Raw genomic sequence first — 18,864 nt, 5'->3', positions numbered from 1 at the left:
GATTCAATGAGGAGCTCAAAGGAGCTCAGTGGATGTTATGATGCAGTCCTTTTTCTAATATCCCTCTAGATACCACTGACAATATTCTTGCTCGTAGCAAGAATTCCAGCTTTGTTTGTTTTAAAATAATGATAACACTCTTCCCCCCCCCCCCCCCCCCCCCCATTTCCTGAAGAGGAATGAGCAATTTAACATCACATTTTTTCAGTGCAACTAATCTTGGTTATGTTCCACTTCAAAGTCAATGCATAGCCCAAGATCTGACATACACAAAAAAAACCAAAAAAAAAAAAAAAGAAAAAAAGAAAAACCCAAACCAAACAAACACCAAAACAAAAAAAATTAAAAATAATAATAAAAAAAACCACCCAAAAAAACAACAGCAACAAAAAACTTGGTAAGAGAAAGATGTTTTTTGTTCTTTTCTCCAAAACCAGAAGTCCCCTTAACTAGTCCTCGATCTGAATGCAGGCAAAAACCCCAAACAAAAGCTGCTTTCAAAATGAAAACCTAGCAAAACAGGCAAAATTTAATTGGTACTACAGAACTAATGCTCGGTGTTTGAGCACCAGCAATTTAGAGAGTGTGGCTGTACCTCAATCCTCTCTCTTTTCCCTTCTTGCAGCCCTGGTGCTCTAATGAAACTTATACAATTACAGAGCTGACCAGAGTCACCCTTCTGCTTTTATCCAACAGAAATGAATTATGCAACCGGAATCACTGTCCTGCTTCCCCAGCCCCCATGACACATCTGCTGCATGGAACCCAGCCTTGCCTGGCAGCCCTGGGGGATGCACTGCCTGCCCCAGGGTCACTGCCAGCTGCCAGCAGTGTGCAGGGCAGTGCTGTGAGTAACACATCCCACAAACTGCTGAATAAACCCATTCGGTAATCTGGGGCTGTGTCAATTTTTCCTCAAAGCTGAATGAAAAGATGCTTTGCTTTCCCTTCCTGTTAAGTTTTATTTTGCTGAGGCCCACAGCACACGCACCACAGTCTCGTCAACAGCTGTTTTTCCTTCTAAGCTTGCCCTGTCACTTAGGGATTTGAATTTTTGCTGATAAAGTGTAATAGAAGCTGCTTCCTGCTACACCACAGCGAAACAGATGTTTTAAAAATTGTGGTAGCCCTAAAGCTGGTCTCCGTAGCAAAATCTGTCTCAGGCTAACTTTCCTTCTGTCACAAAACCAGACATTATATTTGTTTTCCTGCTGGTTGATTGAAGGAGGTATCAAATAAACATTTTAACTAAGATTTCTTTTTGGATGAGTAGGGAGTCACACAGAAAGCAGCAGTGTGAGAAGGAAAATACAAAGATGCATATCAAAGAAACTAGAAGAGGTGCTCAAGTAGTCCCTGTGCTCACCTTACTACTCCCAGACACAGGCATCAGCACCTTTGGCACTCCAGGCAGGTGTCTGTCAAACCCAATCTCACAATGATTCCACAGCAGCCCTAAGCAATCTATTCCAGTGACAAATCATCCTGAGCAATTGCAAAGCTTCCCCTCCTATCTAACTCCTAATGTCTTTGCTTTAATTTAAGGTCATCAGTTCTTGTCCTGTCCCAAGAAGATGTGAAAAACCAGATTATTCTCTTGCTGCAAACAGCAGCTTTTTGCCTACATCTTCTCAGCCATCTTCACCTCCAGACTACACAAACCAAATGCTTTCAGTTTGCTTTCATAGCTTGCATTTTCTTTTATCACCTTTACTGTTTGCCTCTGGTCCCTCTCCATGTGATGTGTATCTGCTTTCTCTGTGGCACCCAGAGCTGGACAGGCAGCCCAGCTGACACAGAGCCACCAGGCAGGGGGAGAGGCTTTCCTCCTCTCTTTGATTCAAAAGTGCAATACTTTTGAAACTTAGATCTTTACAGATTATGCTCCTGGGTCTTTTTTCCTCATAGTTTCCATTTTGACACAAAGAGCTCAGGATTGGAATATAGCTGAACCACCGAGATTGGATGTGCAGCTGAGTTAGAGCCTCACTGAATATTCCTGCTCTCATTGCAGATCCAAGTAACTTGTGGACCACACTGTCAATGCCCTAAGTTTTAGGATTCAAGAAATCTCCAGGAATGCTGGAGAGCAGTGAAATCTATGCTCTAAACACACACATTTTTATTTATATATAGCTCAATTCTCTCTAACACATTTTGTGCTGTTTGGCCCTGGCACTGGAAATAGCCTTAGAGGCCTCTGTACAATCTGCAAAAATAACCATCATTTCTCTATTCCCAAAGCCTGGCCCTGAAAGGAGCTGAGCAATTGCAGCTTTTTCCTATGCAGCCACACAATTACACCCAGTATGGGCATAAAAAACTTTTTGCCTGTGGCTCTAGGTGGGCACATACCTTCTCACACACTGAGCAGTTTGGTTCACTAGCACACATTGGTTCTCCCAGCTCACCCACATTTGGATGATTCCTAAATAATTCCCCAAGGTGTTGTCTGGAATCTCAACAGCTGGTGAGCTGACACCACCAAGCTTTGCTTACCAATGTTTTTCCTCATCTGCTCCCCTGCATTTGCAGCACTCTTGAGTTTCCTACTCCTACTTCCAATCACTTTATCTTCCTACATACTATTCCAAAACTGTCAGAGGTTAGACTGTCAAGGCTTGATATTTCCTTATCTTTCTCCTACTCCCTAAATTTCTGTCTAAAATAAAAGCTTTGGGGAGGCTATCACGTGCCACATGCTGTACATTCTTGCATCCTTCATGTCCTGTGCTTCACCCTTTTCACTGTTACTGTGAGGTTTTTCTGTATCAGATGTGCTGTTTACACACATACCCACAGCAGAACTTTTGGGCTGAGTTTTAAGGAATCTTTCAAGTTCTGCCTGGAAAATACAGAAAGGACCTCACAGCAAAATATTTCCTTACAAAAACAAATTAATAAATAAATAAAAATAGCTGCCAGACCCAGAGCAGCCATCCACTTAGAGTGACCAGATCTCCTTATCCAAACAAAGGAATAGCAAACACCTCACCAGCCAGAGGTGGATGCCTGCCTGACTCACTAAAATAAAGGACATTATTAAGCAGTACGGTAATAATTCATTCAGCTGGAATAAACAGACATCCAGATAATCACTGGAGAAACTCCATTACTCAAAGCTATCTTAGTAACTTCAGTAAAAGCCCCTCAACTTAGCTTGCAGTGACATACAAGAGTAGAGGACACCAAGAGGTACCTGGCACATTTGGTGTTTTTATGTTTGCATCAGTACAGATGCCCCTGCAGAGCAATGTGAATTTTGTATATTCTAAGTCATGCACCAGGAAGGAAAGAATTGCATCATTCTATCCTGAGACAGAAATAGAAAGTAGACTAGTCAATGAGAAGAAATTCCCAAATTATAATTCAGAGCCCGAAATGACATCTTAATGTCTCATTGGAAAGATCAGAAAGGAGAAAAAATTCAGCTTAACCTAGACCTGGGAGAACCGGCCAAGGCAGACATCTTCAGAAGACCCTCAAGGATCATCTGTTTCCCTGTTTATACTTCATCTGCTCTCCCATCTCTCTTTTCGTGTTCACTGTTCTTGTACTGGAATCCTACAGGTGAACCCCTTAACCCACACATGCTGCAGGACTCAAAGCAAGGCTGTAATCCCATCACTGGCATATTTTCCATTTACTTTCTCAAACCACAGCATGAATAAGCTTCTTGCAATCATTTACTGGTAGGAGAATTCATTTCCCTTTATAACCAAGAAAACAAAGCAAGAATTCTCCATCTGCTTTCACACGCCAGAGAAGTGTTTGACTGAAATACCCATCGATGTGATTCAGATATGGAAACTCTTTGAAGCCTTACTATAAAATCTGTGCCACATCACACTCCAGCTAAGTACAAAGCCTGTAAGACACTGTTACCACTTTTGAGAAAGGTATTTCTATTACAAAAAGTCAGTTACTTAATATAATATTCCTACCCAAGAGCTCTAGTGAAACAGCCTCTCTTACAGAAAATAAACAGTTATATAAATCTGAGAATAAAGCAAACAAGTCATTAGTCTAGCTCATGGAAATAAACAGTAGTAGGAACAAAAATTACAATACTTGCCGTTCATAACTCAACAAACATTTCTATAAAACACCAGGTATCTCTATACAGAGAGTCTGCAGTCACCCTCCCTGGGAAGTCATCAAGAATTTCCATTGACTTTTGCTGCCTCAAAAGTTCAATTAATGAAACAAAAGTTATAAAGGCAGGATCCCAAACAACTGCTGAAGACACTGAGAGCAGACCCAAGGCAAAATTGAGAGAGTAGCTGTATATTAGAAGGCAGTTCATGATACAGAAAGGAAAACACAGGCAGAGGAGGGACCCCTGGGTTCTGCAGGCAAGCCTGACAGGAAACCCTGAGCACACACCACTGTGGCCTGGAAAAATAAAAAAATTAAAAGAAAAAAATCAGTAAATATGCACACAGAGCTACTAATCCGTCCTAAAACATACACCTTTTGTGTAACTAACATGGAAAGCAACTGGCTTTTTGAAACCCTAACAACTCAGGGAATCTGAATTTCAAACTTGCAGAGGTCCCCCACAAAGAGCGTCTGAGATAGCAGAGGCTGGGGCTGGAGATCAGTGCTGTCTCAAGAAGATTATGGCAGCTGAGCCAAGAGGTCCCACTTTTATGTACTTGAATAGACAGCCTGTGACCTGTGAGCACACCAGAGGAACTGCAGTGCCTATCTTTCCTACTTTTCAGCAGGAATCATAAAACACCCAGAGGCTATATGGCAGGAGGTAACCAGAGCAGCCTGGTGAGCGTCCAGCTGGGGGGAGCATTCCCCCAGCTGTGTGACAATGTGTCTTTACAAATTACAGCCTTTCATGCAGTAATTAGAGCTAAAAATCTTCTAGTCTTGCTGGGGCAGGCTGCCACTGCAGAAATTCCCAAGTATGATAAAGAGCAGTAACTCTACTGATCACATTAAAACCCTGGTCCAGTTGGAGCAGAGGAACTAACACAGATTAACACAATTGGCTCAAACTGATCCCATGGAAAGCAAGGCCTTTCAGAGGTACCATGAGGTTCACTTCCAGGGGACAGCAAGGAGTTAAACATAGCAGAGAAAAACTGCTTGCTTTTTTCATGGCAGGAGAGTTCTGAATTGAGCACAATGCAGTTCTGGTGTACCCAGGATGAAAAAAAAGGAGAGGTTCTAGGGAGAGTTACTATTTCACTTTGTGCACATCATTTCTGAGTTCAGAAGTGTTTGGACAATGCTCTCAGACACGTGGTGGGAGTGTTGTGTGCAGGGCCAGCAGTTGGACTCAATGATCCTGATGGGTCCCTTCCATTTCAGCATATTCTATGATTCTGTTCTATTCTATGATTCTTTCCCTGGTCCTTTGCTTCTTTAATTCTAACTCTGTGTTTCAAGAAAGTTTCAAAGGAGGCTGCTATAAAAGAAGTATTTTCCTCTCTGAAATGGATCATGTTTCTCTTTTTTCTAATATAGGCTAAAACTGCTTACAGATTGTACACATACTGAGAAATAAAATGAAGACTATCCAATCTATTTTGTCTGACTTTGCAAGGGTAGATTTGCTGAGAGATGCAAAGCCTTAAAGAATTAAAGGATTGCAGCTTAGATGCAACAGATCCTACACACAGGTAGGTAAAGAGATTTTGCTGGTACAATAATCAATACTGGCTGCAGGCTTCTCCATTTCTAAGATTTAAAGCATTTCTACAAAGTAGGGCTTAATAGTTTTGCCAGTGAACATGTTACCATCAGTACCAGCAAGAGGAATTCCTGGAGCTTTTCTAGCTCTCCAGAAGGTCAAGCACACCAGTGTGTCAGAGAGAGCATAAGTAATAAAAGGAGACTCTCAGCTATCTCATCAATTATCCAGGCAGCATGTAATGATAGATTAATGTTCAAAGGAAAAAAAAAAATCACTAGGTAAAACCTGATTCTTTCTCACAATCTCTTCTGTGCCACTGACAACACCCAATTTTAGATATTTCACATGAGGGACAAGTATCACAATGTCTTCTTGTTGCACAGAGAGAAGGAGGCTCTCCTTCTTCAGGGTCTGTCAAAAAGAAACTGGCACTGAACATTTCTTTCATGAGGCTACAATGATCTGTCTCCCAGCACTGACCAGGTGACCTTGAGAGGATTTAAGATCATCCTAACCTACTTTCCAATTTTTACTTTTAATTGACAATTCACATTTCTTCCTGACAGCAGACAGTTCACTTGAAAGTCTTTGGGATTACCATCAGACAGGAACTTGGGCAAGCAGAAGTAAAGAGGGTGATTAACAAATATTCCAGTTTTTAAAATCTGAGTAAGATATGAGTTGTTAAATTCCAAGATTTCCACACCCACATGGTGACCTGTCAACCTTAACTCAGATTTGTTCTGCAGGGAAAGAGGAACAAGTGCTCTGCTTGGCACAACCAATTCCATTTCTTGTGTCCCAAGAAATTACAAGTTTCTGACAACAGTGGTTCTGCTCAGACCTGGTGGTTTTTTCTATCTTCTCACTCAAAATTGCACTTAGAATTTTAGCTCAGATTAAACAACAAAACCCAGTATTTTCCCAAAATAATATGGACAATTCCAGTCATTATAAAAGCACTAGTGCAATATAGGCGATGGCAGCCATGCAGGGCACAAACAGGCAGGTGCTGAACAAGTTTTCTACCACAGGCAGCTTTGCCAGCAAATATCTGGCCTGCAGTACCCTTGCTATTTCTGTCCTGGATGTCTCTGGAGGAATGACTGCCAAATGAAAAGTACCGTACCAATTTGTGCGGTCGTTTTGTGATGTGCATAAATGAGTTCTTGGATAGGCTTAAATTCATCCTGACTCGTGATTTAAGTGCAAATTTAAATTCTGGTGTGTCTAAAGGGGAAAGGTTTGCACATTGCTATGCAAGCCTGCCAGCTGGCCCCCACTGCCACTTTGTTCCTTTGCTTTTAAAACTAAAACGTGGAACTTAAAACAGTTGTTTTAATATTTAGCATTGTAGAAAGTCATGTTCATACGAGGGCCCTGGAGAGAAAAGCTTTTGAGCAATTGGGGGAGTCACTAAAAGTCAGTATAGATAGGACACATCAGTTGCATTACTTTTATATCTCACCTCTCCTGACAATGAACTGGGAACTATCAGGCTTGGCCAAGGACTGATAGAGAACAACTGATACTGGAAATGAAGTTAAACATTAGATGTTAGGCTGAATATGAGTGTTCTTCGATAAAAGAAAGGCACGAACAAGGCTATAGAGGTCTTTTCACACACTGAGGTGATTTTAAGGTGGAAAATTCAGCTCCACATGCCAAACACCTGATGCTTATAACTGTGCAGTTCCAGGGGCTCGTTAGAGATAACTAGTCCAGCCTCTAGCTACTGAGCAACACATACCTTGCACTTACTGTATTGGATACTTATATCCTACATCTACCCTTACAATTTTTTTTTCATTCTTTAATGGTCTGTAATCTACTCCTTAAAACAGCCCTTTCCTAGGCAGTATTATCCCTCAGTTGCTATATTTATTCTAACATGGCTTTATGACCACTCAAACAAGATGGAAAATTCTTTCACTGCTCATGTGAACACCCATCACCCTGCTCACCAGGTTACCATAATGTCCCAGGTGATTATCCTGCAGAAATTCAGAAATGTTAGCCCTGGTTTCCCTATAAAGCTGATTTAATACCCACTTGTGAAGCAACGAAACAGACACTCAACAGGATAAAATAGAAGCCAGCTGAGCTTTCACTCAGTACTTTCCAAGATGAGTAAAGCACACAGGAATCATTATCCTGTCCAACTATTTTATAAGATGTAAAAGGCTTTAAAATCAGAGGCATGTTTTAAAGCATATTTAAATATTTACTGCACCCATTGTGACCTCTCAACCTGGTGCTTGACTTTCAGCTCCTGTAACAGATACAGACCTCATACTCTTGGTACATCTGCCAGAACACAGATTCTCCACTCCTACTGAAAGAAGGGGAAGTTAGAGCCAAACCCCTCCTCTTGGACCCCCTTCAGAGTCCTTCAGTCAGCCTATTCTATGAATTTCCTTTAACTCTGAGAAACAAAAAAGCAATTAACTATTCCCCACTATTGGAGATTTTAACTTATTTTGGAATTAGAGTCTCATTTACTCTCTCAATAGACCAGGAACAGGTTAAATTTCTTTCACTAAATTTCTTCCACAACTTTCACCTACATGTGAATGTAGGTACTTTCCTAGTACTAAATTAGCATGACAAGCTACTTTGTTATGGGCATGTTAACAGAAATGGCTATATGCTTGCTTCGTAATGAAAACCTGCCCTTACTGTTATTCTAATAATCAGAAATTCCATCTTTTCCTAGCCAGCTGCCAAATTTCTTCTTTCCTTAAAGTAAATAATGTCTATTCTACACTTGTATATTATACTTCTAGATCCATGCCAAAGTTCAGGTCATGAAGACCTTGTGATTTAATGATCACATGAGACACACAACAGCAACAAATCAAATAGAGCAGGGTAATAGGTTTGAACAGGATAATGTAACCAGCAGTTGTCTAAGAAAGTTTTGGAAAAGGATTAGGAAACACACTGTTGCTAGAATAAGATCCTCTGTTGCCCTGAGCTTCAGTGGCTATTTTTGATTTGTTCCACTGTGCAAAGAAATACTGGAAAAAGCAGTGTTATTAAAATACAGATGTGTGGAGAGAGCTTAATTCCTTCTAAATATGTCAACATAGCCTGAGCTATGCCATCCTTCTCACAGCCATTCAGGCAGCTGCCTGCACAACATCCTCACAGAAATGACTCCTACCCTAGCTGTGGAGGACAAGCATTACAATTTTACTCAGCTGAAGATAACCTGCATTTATCCAGAAACTTGATAAATGAAATTGATCACTTGAAAATGTGAAAAACACAAATTTGGCAAAGATTTATTTTCTCCTACCGATCCCACTGGTAAGAGCTCCAAGCAGAAATCCTTCTCACTTGAACATAAATATGTAGCAGACTTCTAAGAAAACAATTCTGTGAGCACAATTGTTGCAGCTGACAGAGAGTGGCTGGTGATAGATAACAGAAATATTAGTGAACAAGGAGCACAGTTATTTCTGCACTTGCTCAGCATATCCAGAACACAGTCACTTTGTCTCTGCAGAGTTCCACTGTGCCACACGAGCTGCTCAGGAAAAACACTATGGTTTTAAGTATCTTTCACTTAAGTGCACAACACTGTAGTTATTCACAAGGCCCATTTAATTTGCAGGAAGTTGCCACCCCTTCGTCAGACATCGAAATGCTCAACACAGCCAATTTAACTTTTGGAAAATATCATTGATACTTCAGCACCAGAGCACGTGCCATGGATAACCAGTTTGCCTACACACGTGCACACGAGCAGATTGTTCAATTCATGGGCAGAGAGTGCTGCCATGCTTATTCCTGGACGGTAACTCTGGGGACAGAAGAACAAAGATGTGCATCCTGCTTTGGGTCAGAAGTGCTGTGTCAGCTCAGCCAGGTGCTAATGGTCCTACTCAAGCTCCCATGTGGCTCCCCACTCGCAGCCTGTCCTACAAGTGCTACAAAGCACGTGCAGCCTGGTGTTCCCCAACTCCACGGTGCACCCAGGGGTGGCACCAGGCATTTGGAGCCCCTCTGACAACCTCAGCCAAAGGCTCTGCTTCTGTCACTGCCTTTTGTTGGAGTGACTCATGCCCAAAAAGCAGGTTTGTGATACTGATGTAGCCAAGTTCATATCACAAGTGTTTCCCCTTCTCAGCACGACCCCAGGCTTCAGGCATTCTCCAACAGACAGCTGGCTGCCCCCAGAGCAAAGCCACACATGTGCTGGTGGGCAGCACTCCTGTGGGGCTGTACCCAGCAGAACCTGGGCATATCCACAAGTCCTTCCTGCTAAACTGTGGAAAAGTCCCTCAAGAAACAGTAAAAACCATTGGAAGACAATGAATATTCCAGCAGCTAGCCCTGGTTCACTGCCAGCTAAGTGAATGGTTGGGTATCTCTCCTTTCTTCTTCCCAGCACCTCTTAACTGCAAAGAAAAAAAACTTAAGGTCATGAGCAGGAGTTAAGAACTGTTCTGAATTAAAAATCCTGCCTGGCATTTAAGAGCAGAAACTTAAGTTACCAGCTGAACACATGAAATGTAATGAAATACAGAGAAACACAAGCCTTTGTGAAATACAACACAAGTAAGAAGAAATACTTCAATTTAGTCTGGTACTTCTCTATTTCACAAATAGCTGGTGAGTCGAAAGCGCCAACAAATCAAGCCAGAGAATGACCTAAAGCCCAAAAATAATCAGAGTTACTAAAAATTACTGGTAGGAAAAAATCCTAAATAAGGCCAGAGTTGTTTTTAACAGCCATTTTAAAACAGACATCTACCTCCAGTGCTCAGGTATCAAATGCTGCTTCTCCGTTTTCTTTTTTTCTAACATGTCACACTTTTCTTTCCCACCATCCACAATTATAACTACAAGAATACCCAGTGTGACACACTCAGTCTCCCCTAAGCACAGAGCTCCTACTTTAAAACAAGGCGAAAATCTGATTTATCAAATACAGAACACAGCAGCATTTCAGATGTCAAATATCCTCATGCTAAAATATGTATATCCTTGACAAACTAATTGTTTTTCTGTGGCACTGTGACCTAGACAAAGTCTAAACCTGCTCTGCAGCCCTGATCAAGGGGCTGACAGCAGGAAGAGTGATGGATGGCAAAGGCAGCCACTTGCTCTGGCTGAGCAGGCTCCACTGTACCGCCCATCCATCACTCTGACAGCTAAAGAAATTCTGTTCAAATTTATCTACAGGGCACTAAGCAGGCAGAAGGCAGAGCATATATCCCACCAGCTGAAAGGGTAGATAACCAGAGAGGAACATTAGGCCATTTAGTTTCCAGAGGTAAATTGGTAAATCCCATTTGGCTCTGCTGGCTAGGCAAGTCAGATTATGCCAGGAAGAAACGCCATGGAATTATGACTGTGAACATGGCAATGATGTAACAAAAATGAAAAATAAAGTTGCAGGAAAGAAGGTTTCCCCTCCTTGCTTTTATTTGGAGAGAAAAGCACACAGAAAGAATAAGAAAAACAATTAAGTGGAGCCTGAGCACTGTGTGTGCTCTAAAGAGGAAAAAGATGAAAGGCCATAACATAATTGAGTCCTTGAATACCAACAACTGGAGTTTTAAATCAGGACTTGACTGACACAAAGGTTTAACTATCTCTGTCAGTTTTTCAAGCCATCAATAAAGCAATCTTCAGCATTATTTTGCAGTGAGTGATGACAATATTCTCTTGTGCACATGCACTCCTTCCCAAGCTGTGCTTGTATTGTACCTGTCACATTGCTTGTGTTAATGCAATTCACCAGAACAAACTTTGTCTTATATAACAGTAATACACCTTAATGTTCAGTATATAAGGATCAAACAAAGCTGACACTTCTGTTTTGTACATAGAGGGGAAATCGATTTGGTTGTGGCAGGCAAAAGGATGCATTCTAAAATTAAGTTGTAGTCAAGACAGAGTTGGGCAGAAAAAATTTAGACCCCTCAAAGACATCTTTTTTTATCACTTCTGCCTTGCACTTTTTCTCTTTGAAAGGCAGCAGGCTGCAACTTGACTGTACCGAATTATTCCACTGGGTATTTATCTTGAGAACTTCCTGCCAGTGATACAGTGATTCTCCTTAAATTTGTAGATTAGAGAATTTGATACTCATATGGAGCAAACAATTGCCTGCCAGACTTTCAAAGGTTTTCCTGCAATAAGGGGGGAGAACCATAATTGCCTGAACTGCTTTGTTTGATTTGCATATAAACACCCTGCTTTAATCAATTGACACTCTAATTAGTAAATTGGTGATCTGAACATCTCTCACTTTATTTTAATCAACTCCTGTAATTTCTGACATCATGCTTATGTACTCTAAGTAAAGGTTGTAAGGGTTTTCTCAGAAATAGCTGATAATTCTAGCATTATACAAGAATTGACACATTGACTTCTAGTTAACTGCTCTTGAAATAAGCATTATGTAGTTCCTAAGCACTTGCTTTCAATTCAGTGAGAAATACATCTAAAAACCCCCAAATAAACCTACATTGCTCACACATCCTTTTCTCTATTTCTGCATCGTGTAACTGGCAAACCTTTAAGCAGGTTCTTTTAACAATGCAAGAACACAGACCCCGATAACTCATCTCAAAGACATCTCTCACATTCAAAACAGCCAAATTCCCACTGGCTCTGGGAGCACAGAGAGACCAGTTCAGCATTACGGTGGCTGTAATAATTATGCACTTCTGAAACCAAGATGTTAAGTTTTACATTTGGGTACTCAAGTAGCTGCTGCAGGCAATTCAAAGAATATATGACTGCAAGACTATTCTAACCCTTCTGGCTGGCAAATTGCTAAATCCAGGGAGTCACTGGTTACTTTTTTGGGGAAATTAACTGAGGAATTTAATAATAAATGAACACAATTTGATTTACCAAAAAAACTTCAGGCCCTCTTTAGAAGGACAATTACCATTTCCACCCCAATTCTACTGCAATCTTGATTTTGTAATTTCCCTTGAAAAAGAACATAGTAAATCAGAATGTTATGAAGGCAACATTACCAAAATTCCCTTAGCCTGTCTGGGTCAAACTTCATTCAATTAAATTACTTGATTTCCATTCTGAAGTTCAGTGTTATTATTCAAAGTAATCCTTGCTATTATATTAATAACACCAAAGAAGTCATGCCATGCAAAAAGTATTTGGGTTAGGAAGAGGTTTTGACCATGAAGAAGTATAATCAAAGAAGTGCAGCAGCATTCAGGAGACAACTTAAAGAATAAATGTCTCTTTAATAGTGCTTAAAGGGTCTACTCCAGATCACAATGCTGGTGTTGTTCTTGCTTGGTTGACCATATGGAAATTAAGCTTTTCCCCTGTTCTTCACTGCTGTTTTCCTAATGTTGGCTTCTGAGCCATTTAATTACACTCTGTCATAAAAGTGGGTGCTCAGTCTGACAGGAACAAGGATCACCTAAGTGCTATTGTGATGACCGGAGCACTTGTATAGGCAATGGAGGTGAAAACCTTTTCCACTTCAGAAAGAGAAGAAAATGCATTTCATCAGTGCCAACACAATGCCCCCCCTAAGCCTAAACAATTGCAAATGTACAGGCTCTGGACGCTGCCATATTCACAATAAGGCCATTCACAGAGACTTTGCTGAGGCAAGTTAGGGCAAAAGGGTCAGAGGGCTATGAACTTTGATCTATCGCTTCAAATTTGGCAGGCCTTAAAAAACCTCCTGCTTCAGTAAGTTTCTTGATTAACCTAATAAGAATTACACAAGGAGTGCTGTGATCTTAGCACTGCATCGGATTAGCTGCCTAGACTGTGTTCTGTGAAGCCTAAAAATCTCATCAAGAAGCATAATGAGAAATAGACGATGGAAGTGTCGAGAAAAAGGTCTCGAGTTTGTGTTTTAATTGTGCAGGCAAGGAATTGAAATGAAAGTTACACGAGAGCTGCATTTTCTGAAGAAGCAGAGTATTTGTCTGTGGAAACATTATTTTTTAAACTCTGAGGAAAAAAACCCTAACAAAATTGAAAGCTTGGAAGTGTATTCAAGATGAACATTCAGTAATTCAGAAACAATTTCTCCTTTTGCCACCTTCCACATAGAATAGAGTCTAATACCAACATTCATATTTATGATAAATTCTAAAAATTAGCTCAACAAAAAATGTCACCATAAGCAGCACTAATGAATATCCACAGCTACCTTATCAAAACCATGCCAAGGAAGGAAGAAATTTGAATTGCTACAAGGAAGAAGGATTAGCAAATAATTCCTGAATTAGGCCATTATTATATTAAGAATTTTTTCCATTTAATGAACTACCACTACGCTAGCCCATTTTTATTATATTACAATATAATTTAATTTATAAAATTAATCAAATATAATTCATCTGCGAAGTATCAGGATTATTCCTTTTAATCAAATATAATTCGTCTTTGAATTATCGGGATTATTCCTTTTCCATGGATATGTTTTGAAAGGCTTCACTGCTAACATAAAATAGAAATCTGAGTAGCCACAAAAAGTCTCCTTTTCAGAAATATTAAGAATTTCTTGAAAAGGCCTAGGTAAAAAATATTCATGCTCCAGCATATTTAGCTCATCCTTGCAAGACATCTACAGACTGGGAGATCATTAAGTGACCACGTTTTGGTGTCTTGGTTTGTAGTGGCTCAAACAGATAAAAGGCAGAAGCTGACTCATGCAGGACAGTTCTCTGCTCAGCTCTGGATCAAGTGCCAGCAAAGGCAATTGTGTCCATGCCTTAAAAAGGGATGGGAGAAAGAAGACTTCAGATTAACAAAAAAAAAGAAAAAAAAAAAATAGAAAACCCTACACCACCAAATCAGTGGGGATTTTCAAAGATTTCTGTTCCTGTTTATAAGGTGTCAGGCTCCCCTTTAATGGAAAGTGCTTGGACAGCACTTGGCATCAGGGTCACAAGTTTCCATACTCACTAAAGACTGCATTTTAAAAATCCAGAAATAATCACACCTTTGAGCATCACACAAGTCCATGGACAGGATTTGTTCAGAAGAACACAAAGCGCTCCCATGAAAGGCACAAAGTGGCTGTGTAGCTGCACTAGGGAGCTGCATTCATACTTAGCCACAAGTTTGGATATATCTTTAGCATCTTGCACTGTATGCTCACACATCAACAGCAAAACGCTCCCCAGGAAACGTTCCAAAAGTGTTTCTTTGAAAAGTAAAGTTCACTTGTGGGTCAATGGGGTAATTATGGCAGAATGAGCCTGCCAGGCTCCAACAACAGTTTCACATTTCAACAACACTCCTTCCCATAATTCCAAGTAAGTCATTTCTCCTATTCCATGTGCTTCTCCTCTTATGAAAATAATAACAATAAAAGAAAGATAATCAGTGCTATCAATTAGGAGTCATCTCACAGAACAGAATTATACTCTGAAACTGAAAAGGAAAACATTTTCAGCTGCATTGTAGTCACTAACATTCTTATTTGTATTGCTACGTTGTCTCAATGTTCCTATCAGAGTTTTCTGGGGAAGAATTCGAAAGACCCTGATATAGTACCTTGTCTGCATATCAAGGAGCCCAGAGCACCAGGAGGGAAACTCCTCCAAGTAGCTTTTAAGATACAGTGAAATAAAACCTGGTGCCAAGTTGAAAGCAGCATGTTGAGTCGAGTTGCTAAACTTGCTGGGAAGCTGTTTACATGTACAAGCCACAGTAATTGCAAGATAATAAATTAATTTATCTTCAATTAAGCAAACCTCATGGAATAAGCTTACATGTCGTTTGTGCTGTCTTCCACACCTTTTTTTTTTTTTTTTAATCACTGTTACAAAAGCCTTTTTTCAACCAGGCCTGCTAGCAGCAAAATTAAAATGTAACATGAGAAAACCATCCTTTACAGCCAATAGAGAAGAAAGCACCAGAAGGAAATAAGTGCTAATGATTAAAAAAGCAAGCAGCACTTTGAAAAGACGTAAGATATGTGTGGTTTAACGGATGGAGCAGTGATGCCATCCATCTGCTTTTGCTGTGCATCAAAAGAGAACGCTATGAGCAGCTACAGACACAAAGGCAGAGTGGTGGCCCTGCCTGAACATTCCCCTTTAGTCACTTGGGACAAGGAGTAGAGTGGCAGGGTAGAGCTCTAGAGCACAGCAATAAACAAAAAGCAGCCTTGAAAAAATAGTGATTCACTGACATGGCAGTGGAAACCCCACTGGCTGAGCAGCAATACCAGCAGTGAGTAGAACAAGCCCAGAGCAGCTACACCCAGCCATGCCAGCAAGGCCCTGGACGTGCTTGATCTGGACTCCTCCCTGGGTGTGTGTGAGCAACTTTCATGCTCACAAACTTTCATGCTCCATGAGCCCAAACAGGACCACCTGCACTGGCAGCAAATAGCCCAGGGTTTGATGTTTGACCATAAATTATGGTCAAAGGCCCAGATGTATTTGCCTTCTAGTTTGTTAAATAAAGAATTTAGTTGACTAGCAAGTCTGGGCAATTCTAAACAATTAACTACACAAATGATGTTTAAAACTCCCTTTGATGTTATGAGCTGCCACAAGCAGAAAACAATAGGTCAGGGATATGGACTGCCATGCAGGTATAGAACAATAGAGAAAGAGTTTCAATAAATTTTCTGTACATCTACATCATACCTACAAGTGTCCATAAACTTGCACACCAGGGAAAAAGCTACCAAAAGTATTCATGCAAAACCAGCTTGTCTTGCAAAAGAAATATGCAGTAAGTAATACAACAATCATATATACTTTGAAATTCAAAACCTCCTTCTTGAAAAGATTTGTCTCTCTACATACTAGCACCTAACTGAAAATATTTGCTTGAACTGTGTGAAGTAGCACTAAAAAATATTCAGAAAGGTTAATGTTGTTTACCTGGAGAATCATCTAAAATGCCTCCAGGAGAAACTACTGAGAAGATCTTTAACAAGAAAAGCAGACCAGTGTCTTTTTTTTTTCATGTAGTATGAAAAAAACCCATCAATTTAGAAAAAGATTAAGCCTATATTCACTTATTTTTATTATGACAGTACATCCAGATTTATAACTGCTGAACTGTTGACTAGACTGTTTTTGCTCCTTCCTTAACTAAATACTTCAGCCTAATCATACAGTGCCTTGACAAAACTGACACCCTGCCAAGCAGAGAAGTACAGTGTCTCCTAAAGCAAGATTAATCTCCAAATAAGTGAGGATAAGGAACAACTATGTCTAGAGCATCTCAGCATCCTTATGAAAACAGTTCAAATACAGTTGATACATTAGGTTAAACTGCCTTGGCAGTGGTCTGTACCATAAGCCCAAGGCAGATGCATCAGTCATGGAAACTGTTATGCTGTGCCTATTTACCTAGAAACACTCCAATGTTAAACCTAATGGTCTGATAGTATGGCAGGAGCTGTGGCGTGTAAACAGGCAGGGAATTTGACTCTGAGGAAAAACAAAAAACTATTTCAAGCTTTGCTTGCCTTTGTTTTCTTTTTAAAGACAAGGATTGTGCAACGATTAAACAGTCATCTAAGTTGTGAGAACTACATCATGTAACAAAACTGATTTATTGCATTATCACTAAGCTTTGCGCAGGCTCCATAGAAGTGTTACTAAATGAAAATGGTTCTCAGTTTTGGCATGAGAAATGCACTTCTCAGGTAGGAAAATATACATTTATCAACAGTTTAGCTTATCTGAAAATATTATGCTGTTGGAAAAACTATTTCTGTCATTTGCAAAAAGAGCATATTTCGATTTTCAGCCACATCAATATCTTACTCTATTTATGATTACTCTTATTATTTGTGTTAGCTCTCAACCCAACGATCCCAGTCATGAGCCAAGAAATGCATGAATGCAGAACAAAGAGTACAGTTGCTAAAAGCTCACATTTAGGCTAGGAGCAGTAAGCAGTAGACTGTACAGGAAGACAGGAAACATAAAGACAGATCAGCAAGCAAATCAGTGCCTGCTTTCTGTCAGTACCTGGGAAAGGATAGTTCCCACTGAAAATTTTCATTTAAATTGTGAAAAGAAAATTATTGCTCATATGCCTATTTCGTCTTAATACTAAATATTTATATATGCAAATGAAAGCACATTTGTTGCTCTGATCACATATTTATAATTGCTATCATGAAAATGTTTAAGAAAAGGCAGAGAAAACACAAATTTAAGGGCAAGGGCATGCTCAAAGCAGCTTCTTCTGCTGGATTTATATGAAGGCATTCAAAGGAGCTTATATCTAGTGCTGTGCTGGTCAGGGAGGCTTTCCAACAGCAGAATTCAAAAAGGGGTTACAACACAAAAGCTTTAGATTAGTTTTACTCACTGTTAAGAGGAGAGATAAAACATAATTCACGAACTCAAAGAGATCAAGTAGGGAGGAAGATCAATATGAAAGGAATTAGTGCCTAAGTTTTCAGATAGATGTGCCAGCATGTTGCTTGGGTTTATAATTATAAAGCAATTATTACTTAGCTCAATAATAAATTATTAGCTGCCATGGAAACTACTGAAATATAAGGCAAGCTATTAAAGGCAACGAGATGGTCTGCAGGAGACAAAGGGAGGAGGCAGTTTATTCATCAGGCAGACTGTGCTCTTCCTCCAACCCCTTATGCTATCACACACCACTTTGAGATTGCTAAAGGAGAAATTGCAAAATGCCTGAACTCACACAGAGCCAATTGTCAGGGTTTAGCAGGGCTTTTTTTTTTTTTTGTTAAGATGATAATTTGATTATAGAGTCTGATATTTTTCTGGTGTAATCCTAGGGATATCACATATCCCCTTTTACCTAAGCAACTAGTTGAAGCAGCTGTTTCCAAGAACTTGTGGGGGACAGGTAAGGCCACTGAAAAGCAGAAAAGGAGAGTTAATGCCTTCTATCAAAAAGGATAAATTGAGGAGCAAGAAAATTATAGGCTAGGCAGCTTAACTGCAGCTTCCTGGAAAAATTCATGAACAAACTATTCATTTGTAACCACCTGGAATAAAACTACAAGATTATGAGCAGCCAACTTGGATTTGTTCAAAGCACATTATATCAAACCAATCTAATTTCTTTCTGCAACAAAATAAAAGGCTCTGACTTAAAGCACTGAATGCTGCCCTGATGTCCTCGTATGCAAACAAGGGAAGTTTGGTCTATGTCAAAACACCATATGAAAAACAAAATTATGCCTGCAGATTATTGACCTGTGTGTTGCCAGAGTGGAGAGATTTATCAAACAG

The sequence above is a fragment of the Coloeus monedula genome, assembly GCF_965178545.1.
Source record: "Coloeus monedula genome assembly, chromosome: 14".
Taxonomy (NCBI): Eukaryota; Metazoa; Chordata; class Aves; order Passeriformes; family Corvidae; genus Coloeus; species Coloeus monedula.
This window is presented reverse-complemented; position numbering follows the sequence as displayed.